Raw genomic sequence first — 12,655 nt, 5'->3', positions numbered from 1 at the left:
GAATATAGAAGCAAGCGCCAAATACGATAAGGATAGGTTCGACAAAAACAAAGCTAAAATAGTTAGGTTCAACCTTGGCGATTTCGTGTTACGTAAAAACGAGGAAAGAAACCAGACGAAGTTAGATCCGAAATTCAGGGGTCCATTCGTAGTAGCCGAGATTTTGGAAGGAGATAGATATACCCTAAAAACCTTAGACGGCAAACGATCATATAAGGACAGACACGACAGACTGAGAAAAATGCCAGAAGGTTGCGTCCCTGCTGAGTTAGACGTCTGCGGTGATGACAACGGCGGTGATAATAACGATGCAAGTACACTGACCTCAGAGGATCATTAACACTGCGTTGCGGTCATAGTAGTACACCGAGTGGTTTTATGCGCTTTTGTTGTAACCCGTTGAGAGGGTTGATGCGCTTTTGTTGTAACCCGTTGAGAGGGTTGACGTGTTTTTGTTGTAACCCGTTGAGAGGGTTGATGCGCTTTTGTTGTAACCCGTTGAGAGGGTTGATGCGCTTTTGTTGTAACCCGTTGAGAGGGTTGACGTGTTTTTGTTGTAACCCGTTGAGAGGGTTGAGGTGTTTTTGTTGTAACCCGTTGAGAGGGTTGATGTGTTTTTGTTGTAACCCGTTGAGTGGGTTGATGTGTTTTTGTTGTAACCCGTTGAGTGTGGTTACGTGCTTTTGTTGTAACCCGTTGAGTGGGCTTACGTGCTTTCTGGGTGTAATGCACCCAACGTGGCAATATGATCCAACAAACTGAGGTTCACCGGTGTACGAAATCGAAAATGATCTGTTGTGTCATTACGGTCTGACTAGCGACTCACAGAACGCACCTAACACTTTGAATACAAATTATAACATTACAAATTCCTATTCTCCTTTATTTTTCCGTTGTCAAACCTCCGAACGAAACTTTGTTATTGCACTGGACCCTTGACTTACTTGGACATTTAGCTAAATCGCAAATAATGTCAGTTGTATCGAATCTAATGTAAGAAATACGATATTTTAGTTACACACGAGGACGTGTGATAGTCAGGATGGCCGTGTCGGAGATGAAAGAACACTGGAGCCTTTGGAATTTTGGATAACCCCGCAACATTGTAACCTAGAGTCTACTATAGCTGTAATTGAACAATTGTAGTTATTCAACCCGATTGTAATTATTCGAGAATTGTGATAATGAGCTTGGGCTCGAGGCGACAGTCAGTCGCCGAACGTAGCCGCGGTCACGGGATGAACGCTTTGCCTGACAGAGGTATGAAGTAATTCTATAGCTCTCCTTAAAAGAAATATTTGTGGCGACACGTGACAGTAGGCATTCCAACGGTTCCTGTCCCGTGGCTCGCCACGTGCAGACTCTATTCTTCGAGTAAGATGATTGCCAGATGTCGATGCGTCTCCGCAGCACATGTTCGGCTAGCCCGAGGGCCCGTCATAAATCTTAAGGTTTTGTTAACTAAAGTCCTTCGAACAGACAAACAGTCTTTGTCCCAACTACGGGAAGATAGGGGAGACATATTTTTTCAACGAGCGGCGTCTCCCACTAGCAGCTTTCCCTCGAGGGCGGCTGGCATCCTTTCCTGGCCACCGATATGGAGATTGACCAATTAGCAGCAACACTTTCTGAGCGGGGGCTTTTCTCGACGAATCCGATGATCTCGTGTCCTTGGACACACCCCGTTATGGTTTTCCTGTGTGGCATCATCGGGACGGAAAAGGCATTCTCGCTCGCGATCTCATCGATCGAAGAGTAACGCCTTCGCAATCAGCGATCATTCTCAGACTTAGACTTTGTGGCTACGTCCTGTTGTCATCCCGTTGACCGCGGATTCGTTATTGAGCCCGAGAGCATCGTCACTAGTGTCGCGAGTGCCGAACCGCCGTGATCAATTGTTAAGACTGTAATAATTCCATCACTGTAATAAACTACGCCTGTGCGTACCGTATCAATGGCTAATCCTCGAGAAGATTCATTTGACGCCCACAACCCCATTCCCAGTGTCAACCCGACATATATATATATATATATATATATATATATATATATATATATATATATATATATATATGTCGGAGATGAAAGAACACCGGAGCCTTTGGAATTTTGGATAACCCCGCAACATTGTAACCTAGAGTCTACTATAGCTGTAATTGAACAATTGTAGCTATTCAACCCGATTGTAATTATTCGAGAATTGTGATAATGAGCTTGGGCTCGAGGCGACAGTCAGTCGCCGAACGTAGCCGCGGTCACGGGATGAACGCTTTGTCTAACAAAGGTATGGAGTAATTCTATAGCTCTCCTTAAAAGAAATATTCGTGGCGACAGTAAACATTCCTACGGTTTCTGTCCTGTGGCTCGCCACGTGCAGACCCTATTCTTCGAGTAAGATGATTGCCAGATGTCGATGCGTCTCCGCAGTACATGTTCGGCTAGCCCGAGGGCCCGTCATAAATCTTAAGGTTTTGTTAACTAAAGTCCTTCTAACAGACAAACAGTTTTTGGCCCAACTACGGGAAGATAGGGGAGACATATTTTTCAACGAGCGGCGTCTCCCACTAGCAACTTTCCCTCGAGGGCGGCTAGCATCCTTTTCTAACCACCGATATGGAGATTAACCAATTAGCAGCAACACTTTCTGAACGAAGGCTTTTCTCGACGAATCCGATGATCTCGTATCCTTAGACACACCCCGTTATAGTTTTCCTGTGTGGCATCATCGGGACGGGAAAGGCATTCTCGCCCGCGATCTCATCGATCCAAGAGTAACGCCTTCGCGATCAGTGATTATTCTCTCAGACTTAGACTTTGTGAGTACGTTCTGTTGTCATCCCGTTGACCGCGGATTCGTTATTGAACCTAGGATCATTGTCATTAGTATCTCGAGCACCTAACTACCGCGGTTACTTGTCCGGTTCTATAATAATCGTATTTGCACTAGTCAATGTTTTCTCTATTGCATAACGACAACGTGTAACCCAAACGAAGATTCGTTTCACGCCCCTAACCCTAATTCTAATGTAAACCCGACATATATATATATATATATATATATATATATATATATATATATATATATATATATATATATATATGTCGGAGATGGAAGGAAAGCCGAAGCCTTTCCTTGGAAATTTTGGGAACATCCTCTAGTACCTTAGCCTAGATTTTATTATAGTTGTAATTGCTTAAGATTTGTAATAAGCGAGATTGGGTTCGAGGTGACAATCGGTCGCTGAACGTAGCCACGGTCACGGGATGGATGTTTTATCTAACGGAGGTCTGGAGTGGTTGTATGTGTTTTCCGAGAAATGTTGTTGTGGCGGCATGCGGCCTCGAGAGCGGGCCGAGCCACGTGTGATGTTGCCTCGGAGGTGCCGATGCAATGGGACATACATTGTATTAGTAATCAAAACTCCAGGCAGAAACTGCCTAGCAACGGCGTTTGGAACTTTCTCGATGCTTCCAACGAGTGTGCCTAGCAACGGCGTTTGGAACCTTCTCGATGCTTCCAAACGGATATAGAAAACAAAATGCAATCGTACAGGGAGAAAAATCTCCACGAGGCTGGCATTCTTGCGATTGCCTTGGAGAGTGATACATCGAGCATTTTCGACGATCGCATTTGCGTCTAAGTTAGTTTCGCTTAGTAAGGAGTTATCCCGGTGACCGTGGATTCGTTTGAACTCAAACATTGCTAATAGTATTATTTAATTTAATTATTCGTAGATCGTATTATTCATTAGGCTTAGTGTTTGTTAGACTTATTATTAGTCGTACTTATTATTTGTTAAGCTTAGTGATAGACCTGTATATACGTGTAAATAAAATCTCGGCTTTGTGAAACGATGGCTAGTCCACATGAAGAGTTGTCGCGCGCCCAAAATTCGAATCGTGACCCGACATCAGAAGTGAGATCAGAACCGTTTAAAGTGCTACAAGAGCAAATGGTCCTTATGCGCGAGTTAATTCAGACGCTAGCGCACAAACCGGAGGAGCAAAGACCGAGTACGGAATCTAAGGATGTAACGTTACCACGTTTTGACCCCGAAGGTGCGGGCGCCGATCCATCCGCGTGGTGCTCTCATGCTGATTTGATTTTGAAAGACCACCCGATGCAAGATAGTGCGTTACTTTCCGCTCTAAATCGCGCCCTAAGGGGTCCTGCTGCGCATTGGCTTTCACAAATGGTGCGCGGTGGAAAGCTTACCTGGCCAACGTTTAAGGAACAATTTCTTTCGCGTTTTGGTGGCAGAGAGACAGCCGCTTCGGCGTTAATAAGGATATCCAGAGAACGACCGTCGGAGACTGAATCCCCGGGAGCGTACGGTAGTCGCCTCTGCTCCATGCTGCAGATGAAGTTGCAAGATCTAACGATGCCCGAAGTGATCAATGCCTTCGCCCTTTATATGCTGAGTTCACAAGATCGACGCTTTCGGCGACTAACGCTCGCGAATAATATCAGGACGGAGGACCAATTTCATGATGAAATGAGGATTCTCCCTTACAACGATCAGCCGACATTTTCGCCAAGAAATTCACTAACGGAACCTGAAGCTAAACGAAGCAGGCTATCAGTTCCTCGGATTAAGTGCTACCGCTGTGGTGCTCTCGGACATAGGAGAACGGAGTGTCGCCTGCAAACACAAACGGGGAAGGAGCAGGATATACGAAACCCGAAGGAAAAACGACCAGCCGCATCGTCGAAGGTGACCTGCTTCAAATGCCACGAGGAGGGACATATCGCGCCTAATTGCCCATCATCGCGGAAAAGAAACTACGATTCCATTGACGAACGCCGGATCGACTCCTGTGTAGTGGAAGCTCCGGCTGGTAGATTAAGCTATCTGGGTGAGTCGTATCCATTTTACTTTGATTCTGGGGCCGAGTGTTCGTTAATCAAAGAGTCCCTAGCCTCGAAATTTTCGGGTAAGAGAATAACCGATGTGGTAGTGATGCGGGGGATCGGGAATACTTGTATTAAGAGTACACTTCAGATTTTGTCCACTGTTTGTATTAACGGTCTTACATTGGAGATAGTTTTTCATGTCCTTGCCGACGATTACCTAAAATACGACATCATGATTGGTCGCGAGATTTTGAGCCAGGGATTCGACGTAAATATCACGCAAAATAGCCTCGTTATTTGTAAAACAAAGGTCGTTAACGCTTGTGGTAAAGTCGCGGAAGATGCGGTCAACATTAACGAGGTTGACACTGATGTGATCGGTAACGACAAAGATCGATTAATCTCTGTTCTCGAAAAATTTAAAGAATCATTCATTACGGGTTTCCCGCGTACTCGCGTCAGTACGGGTCAGTTGGAAATACGGCTAATTGATCCCAACGTCACCGTGCAGAGAAGCCCTTACAGGCTTAGCGAGGAAGAGCGAAGAATAGTACGCGAGAGAATAGACGAATTAATGAAAGCACAAATCGTAAAACCTAGTAATTCGCCGTTCGCGAGCCCTATGATACTCGTGAAGAAGAAGGACGGCTCAGACAGATTGTGTGTAGACTTTCGAGCGCTGAATAAAAATACGGTCGCGGATCGGTATCCCTTACCCCTTATTGCTGACCAAATCGCGAGATTGCAGAGTGCGAGATACTTCATTAGCCTGGACATGGCTAGCGGATTTCATCAGATTCCCATTCATCCTAACTCGACGGAATATACTGCGTTCGTTACCCCCGACGGTCAATACGAATACGTGACGATGCCGTTTGGGTTGAAAAATGCACCAGCCGTTTTCCAGAGAGCCATTTTCAAGGCCTTAGGCGACCTCGCTTATTCGTATGTCGTTGTTTATTTGGACGACGTTCTAATAATCGCCGACTCAATAGATCAAGCTCTAGAAAGGTTGCACACTGTACTAAACACTCTCGTAAACGCCGGATTTTCTTTCAATTTCGCTAAATGTTCTTTTCTGAAAACGTTGGTACTTTATTTGGGATATGTAATTCGTAACGGAGAAGTTCGTCCAAACCCGGGAAAAATACAAGCTTTGAATTCTTTACCTGCACCGTCGACCGTCACACAGCTTAGGCAGTTTATAGGTTTGGCCTCTTACTTCCGAAAATTTATTCCTAAATTTTCACAAGTGATGAAACCCTTGTACGCACTCACTTCTAGTAACAAGCACGTAACTTGGACGGACAGGCAAAGATAAGACGGAAAAGATAAGACAACAGATAATTTCCGTTCTGACCGACGCGCCGGTGTTAATGATATTTGATTCCAATCGTCCCATAGAGCTACATACCGACGCTAGTTCGGAGGGGCATGGAGCTATTTTAATGCACAAAGTCGAAAAGGAAAACAGAGTCATCGAATATTATAGTAAAAGGACCAGTCCCGCGGAATCTAGGTATCATTCGTACGAACTGGAGACACTAGCAGTAGTAAGCGCCGTCAAGCATTTCCGACACTACTTACATGGACGGAAATTCTTAGTAGTTACCGACTGTAATTCTTTGAAAGCCTCCAGCAACAAAGTAAACTTAAACGACCGGGTTTATAGGTGGTGGGCTTACTTGCAAACATTCGATTTTGACATCATGTATCGAGAGGGTAAACGAATGGCCCACGTAGATTTCTTTTCGCGAAACCCCGTAGACTTGAATCGCCGTATGATAGACAAGGTCGCAGAGAAAGAGATTAATCTGGCCGAGATCTCCGAGGATTGGCTATTAGCGGAACAACGTCGCGATCCGCAAATCTCCGAAATCGTTAATAAGTTGCAGAACGAAGAGCTCGCGGAAGATATCGCGAATACCTACGAACTGCGATCCGGTACACTTTACCGTAAAATACAACGAAAGGGCAGAACCCTTTGCTTACCCATTGTTCCGAGAGGTTTTAGATGGTCCGTCATCAACCATGTGCATCAGTCAATTATGCACTTAGGATGGGATAAAACGCTCGAGAAGCTCTATGAGTATTATTGGTTCGAGGGAATGGCGAAGTACGTTCGCAAATTTGTCGAGAACTGCCATGCTTGTAGAGTTTCGAAGGCTAGTTCAGGTAAAATACAGGCTGAACTGCATCCTATACCTAAGACCGGCATACCGTGGCATACGGTGCACATGGACATAACGGGCAAGCTGAGTGGCAAGAATGACTCGAAAGAGTATGTCGTCGTCTTGATCGATGCCTTTACGAAATTCGTGCACTTACATCACACACGCAAATTGGATTCGCTTAGCGTTATCAAGGCACTTAAGTCCGCCGTGTTTTTGTTCGGTAGTCCCTGTCGGGTAATAGCAGATCAGGGTAGATGTTTCACGGGCCGGGAATTTCGAGAATTCTGTGCAAGCAAACAAATCAAAGTTCATTTGATCGCGACCGGTGCAAGTAGGGCCAATGGGCAAGTAGAACGTGTTATGAGCACGTTAAAAAATATGTTCACAACGGTAGAAACGACCGGGCGTTCATGGCAAGACGCGATCGGGGAGATGCAATTGGCTTTGAATTGCACCATCAACCGCGTAACCAAATCGAGTCCTTTAGAGTTATTGATTGGTAGAGCAGCAAGACCGTATGACTTATTACTACCTGATAACATCGAGGAAAAAGAAATAGATATCTCCAGTGTAAGACAACAGGCAATAAAAGAGATGGAAACTAGTGCTAGGTATGACAAAGAGAGATTCGATAAAACCAAAGCTAAAGTAGTTAGGTTTAATCCCGGTGATTTGGTACTACGCCAAAATGAAGAAAGGAACCAGACAAAACTGGATCCAAAATTCAGGGGTCCGTTTGTAATATCGGAGGTCCTGGAAGGAGACCGATATACCTTGAAAACACTGGATGGGAAAAGGTCATACAAGTACAGTCATGACAGGTTAAGGAAAATGCCGGATAGTTGCATTCCTGCGGAGTTGGATGTCTGTTGTGATGACGAGAACAGTGACCATGGCGATGTGAGTACCCCGATCCCAGAGGATCGTAGAATTATATGAGCCCAGGTGCGGCCATGGGATGGAGTTCAGTGCGGTCAGGCACTGGAAGTGACGATGTCACGAAGCTGGGAGCCGGTTTAGTACCGACAGCGACGATGTCACGAAGCTGGGAGCCGGTTTAGTACCGACAGCGAAAATGTCACGAAGCTGGGAGCCGGTTTAGTACCGACAGCGAAAATGTCACGAAGCTGGGAGCCGGTTTAGTACCGACAGCGACAATGTCACGAGGTTAGAGCTGGTCTAGTACCGACAGCGACAATGTCACGGATTTGGAGCTGGTCTAGTACCGACAGCGACGATGTCACGAGGCTGGAGGCGGTCTAGTACCGGCAGTGACAATGTCCCGAGGCTGGAGGCGGTCTAGTGTTGACAGCGATCGTGTTACGAAGCTGGTTATGTAACGAACTTTGAGAGTATGTGCGATTCGAAGGATGAGACCCATTTGGGTGTGAAATCGAGAATGGTCCGTCATGTCATTACGACCCGACTGAAAGCACGCAGAATGCAACTGGCACTTTGAATGCTAATCACAATGATACTAATCCTGTTTCCTTTTGTTTTGTTGACGAAGGTACACCCGAGGACGTGTGATAGTCAGGATGGCCGTGTCGGAGATGGAAGGAAAGCCGAAGCCTTTCCTTGGAAATTTTGGGAACATCCTCTAGTACCTTAGCCTAGATTTTATTATAGTTATAATTGCTTAAGATTTGTAATAAGCGAGATTGGGTTCGAGGTGACAATCGGTCGCTGAACGTAGCCACGGTCACGGGATGGATGTTTTATCTAACGGAGGTCTGGAGTGGTTGTATGTGTTTTCCGAGAAATGTGGTTGTGGCGGCATGCGGCCTCGAGAGCGGGCCGAGCCACGTGTGATGTTGCCTCGGAGGTGCCGATGCAATGGGACATACATTGTATTAGTAATCAAAACTCCAGGCAGAAACTGCCTAGCAACGGCGTTTGGAACTTTCTCGATGCTTCCAACGAGTGTGCCTAGCAACGGCGTTTGGAACCTTCTCGATGCTTCCAAACGGATATAGAAAACAAAATGCAATCGTACAGGGAGAAAAATCTCCACGAGGCTGGCATTCTTGCGATTGCCTTGGAGAGTGATACATCGAGCATTTTCGACGATCGCATTTGCGTCTAAGTTAGTTTCGCTTAGTAAGGAGTTATCCCGGTGACCGTGGATTCGTTTGAACTCAAACATTGCTAATAGTATTATTTAATTTAATTATTCGTAGATCGTATTATTCATTAGGCTTAGTGTTTGTTAGACTTATTATTAGTCGTACTTATTATTTGTTAAGCTTAGTGATAGACCTGTATATACGTGTAAATAAAATCTCGGCTTTGTGAAACGATGGCTAGTCCACATGAAGAGTCGTCGCGCGCCCAAAATTCGAATCGTGACCCGACATATATATATATATATATGTAATATCGTGATATAATGTGTTTAAAAAGAGTGGACAATAGAGATGTTAATCAGACAGAAAAAGACGATTGTTGTTCAACCTGAACTATTCACGCCAAACGCACAGAAAACAGCGCAATCCACACTCTCTCGGCAACGCCACTCGCAACCTCTGCTTTTCGACTCGCACGCTGCTTTTCGACTCGCACGCTGCTTTTCGACTCGCACGCTGCTTTTCGACTAACTCTCTGGCCGTTGCCGCATTCTGTTGCCTTTTTCCTAGGCCCACCGCACACGTGTTCTGCAGGCGCTCGTGGCCAGGGTCACGTAGGTCTTTTCCACGAAACTATGCACTTGAAAAGACCGATGACACATTGATGGGCCCGACGGCGCCTCGGCTCTCGCGACATTGTTCATAGTTCGTCCGATATTTCTTAGGCCTTTCGTCCACGATACTACATTCGGCCATCCTGCAATAACATCTGCCCTCAGATGTTGTCTTCTATCTCGCTGTCATCAGATGCGTCACTTTCGGCGTTTAGGACCCAAGGTTTCATAAAATCGAGGTGTGTGCGGGTCCTTCCTTCGGTACTGCTTCGCACGCTTTCTTCTTTTCTTGTAATTTCGCAGGTTCCCTTCTAGCTTACCTATGTTTCGTTCGGTTAGGCTACAGTCAAGGCAGTTGGATACCACGTGTTCGACCTTTTCGCGTAACCCCTTGAACCCGAAGTCCTTCTTGACCATAACTTCTGTTTTGGTAACCTCAAAATGCCCACGCTCGTGCGCTTGCCTGACTACTTGAGCCCGCATCGCCTTCGATACTACTATTAGCACATCGTCTTTACACTCCTTATACAAAATATTGCTTCTTACTACCTGCCCATCGGCCTGACCGCACGTTGCGGCGTCCAAAATCCTACGGACTTCAATGTCCTTGTTCTGTGCCCTTCTCAACCGTGCAATCAGCCCGTCTTCACTCTCCGTTACATACATAGTGCTCGGCAGGGGGTTCCTACTCGGAGCATCTACATGCTGCATACTTTTCCCCGGCCGATGACACACCTGATACTTAAACTCGCCTGGTAACAAGGCCCATCTAGCCGCACACACACACAAATCTTTCTTTCTAACTACACCTATCGGACTCGCATACTCCGAGTCTGACGATTTGATGACACCCTCGTTTGTCCACGCTTCCATCAGATCATCTACTTCCCTTCTTTCCGACGGCGCCAGTCTTCGCGGTCTTCGCGCTACCGGTTTGTCGCTTTTCAGAACTATTTTCGCGGTTATCCCGACGTCTCTCTTCTTCTCCGGCCTATACCCTTTAATAATATCCCGAATGGCTTCACGGTAATGAGGTTCTCGTACATGCGACAAGTCGATCTCGTCGGATTGTTCTATCGCGTTTACCCTCAGTACATCCGGCGCGTCCTCGTGACCGTCGGTCTGATCGTCGAGTCGTAAAAATGTCACCTCGCCCCGTTTGATTCGCAACTCTACCTGGTCTAAAAAATCGGTACCTAAGAGTAGACTGTGTCTTGTCATTACCGTATTGGAGACAACATGCAGGGTGACAGTAAAGTCGTACCCGTCGACCGTCATTACACTTGTAAACTCGCCCCAGGTACTATTGCCAGCGGAACCAAAACCATCAAACCTAAGTTTGCAGTTTCCCAGAGGTGGTGAACCTAACCTCGCATACTCATCCGCTCGTATGAACGTAAGGTCACTACCTGTATCCACTAACGAGACAAACCTGCAGCCATCTATCGACACGTCCTTCACGTACTTCTTCCTCCCCGGTCTTGAGATTACGTAAGTCTTTACTTGTCGCGCTGTACAATTCGCCGCCACATGTCCAAACTCGTTGCATTTGAAACACTTCATACCTTTTCCTTTCTCCGGGCACTTAACCCTTAGATGATCCTCACTACCGCAAATGGAGCATCTTCTTTTCTTCATTGCGTCTACAAATTGACTGGGCTTCCCGTTCTTCTGGGTTTTAGCCGGCTTCACAATCGACTTTGCTCTGCGATTCTTCTGCTCTTCGTACATCACTAACCTCTTCCTCAACTCTTTGATTGACGTAGCGCCGTACAATATAGCCTTATTGTTCTCGTCGTCTATTATTCCATCCACTATGTATTCCACCTTTGCTTCCTCCTCCATGTCCACATGGCTGGCTATTTCGAGCATGCGGTACATGTAGGCCAAACATGCTTCATCACTCTCCTTTTTTGTTTCTTCAAGTTTCTGATGTACTTGCCTAATGTTGACTTTCCTCGAAAATTCTTTCACTAGCCCCCTCTTCAACTCATGCCAAGTCCTGGCATGACACTCGAAGCTCGCGAATATTTTCGCTGATCCCTTCAGCAGCTTCCTGGCGTAGACTGCCTTCTGCCCATCCGACCACATGCACGTATCAGCGACTTCCTCGAACGACTCGAACCATCGTTCGACATTTTCACCTTTGTCGCCACTAAACGACTCTAATGCATCTTCGACGTCTCTAAATCTCAGTGTCGAACCAACGCATGCCCTTCGACAACATTCGTCACGGTCCTGATACACCCTTCGCGTATCTCTCTTGTATCCTCTTGCGTTTTTCTTGTCATCTTCATCCTCACTTTCGTCGTCGCTTTCTTCTTCCGACGATATGTCGTTACCATCCATGGCCGCTTGTAGCCGTGCGCGTAATTCTACTTTTCTTCCCGTCGTTTTTAAACCCAAACTAGCGAGGCGCTCCTTCAACTCCTTCGTATTCATTTTCTCAACATCTTCATCTTCGTTACAATCACGCTCAGCTCTCTGTACGTTTCCTAGATCTCGTTGACCGGTTAGCTCTTCACCGCCCGTCGATCCCTTAGGACACGATTGTCCAGCCCTACACGCCCGATTCAGCCTTGCAATCAGCACTGACCTCGCACCCGATATAGGGAGGTTCATTCGCGCGAGCTTACTCCTCAGCTCCTCCAGCGTCGAACCCTCTTCACCCGACAATCGCTCGTCCCCGACGTTTGCCATTTTTCACACTACACAAACTTAAACCGTCAACGATATCGTCTTTTACCGCACCGCGTACCGGTAAATTCACAGCTAGCTCGAATAGCTCTGTTAAACCGTTTCGTTTTCTGTCTTGTCCAATCCCGGACGAGCCCCAAAAAATATGTAATATCGTGATATAATGTGTTTAAAAAGAGTGGACAATAGAGATGTTAATCAGACAGAAAAAGACGATTGTTGTTCAACCTGAACTATTCACGCCAAACG

This window comes from Bombus huntii, unplaced genomic scaffold, assembly GCF_024542735.1.
Source record: "Bombus huntii isolate Logan2020A unplaced genomic scaffold, iyBomHunt1.1 ctg00000175.1, whole genome shotgun sequence".
NCBI classification, from domain to species: Eukaryota; Metazoa; Arthropoda; class Insecta; order Hymenoptera; family Apidae; genus Bombus; species Bombus huntii.
The sequence above is the reverse complement of the archived record's forward strand: the minus strand, read 5'-3'. Positions refer to the sequence as shown.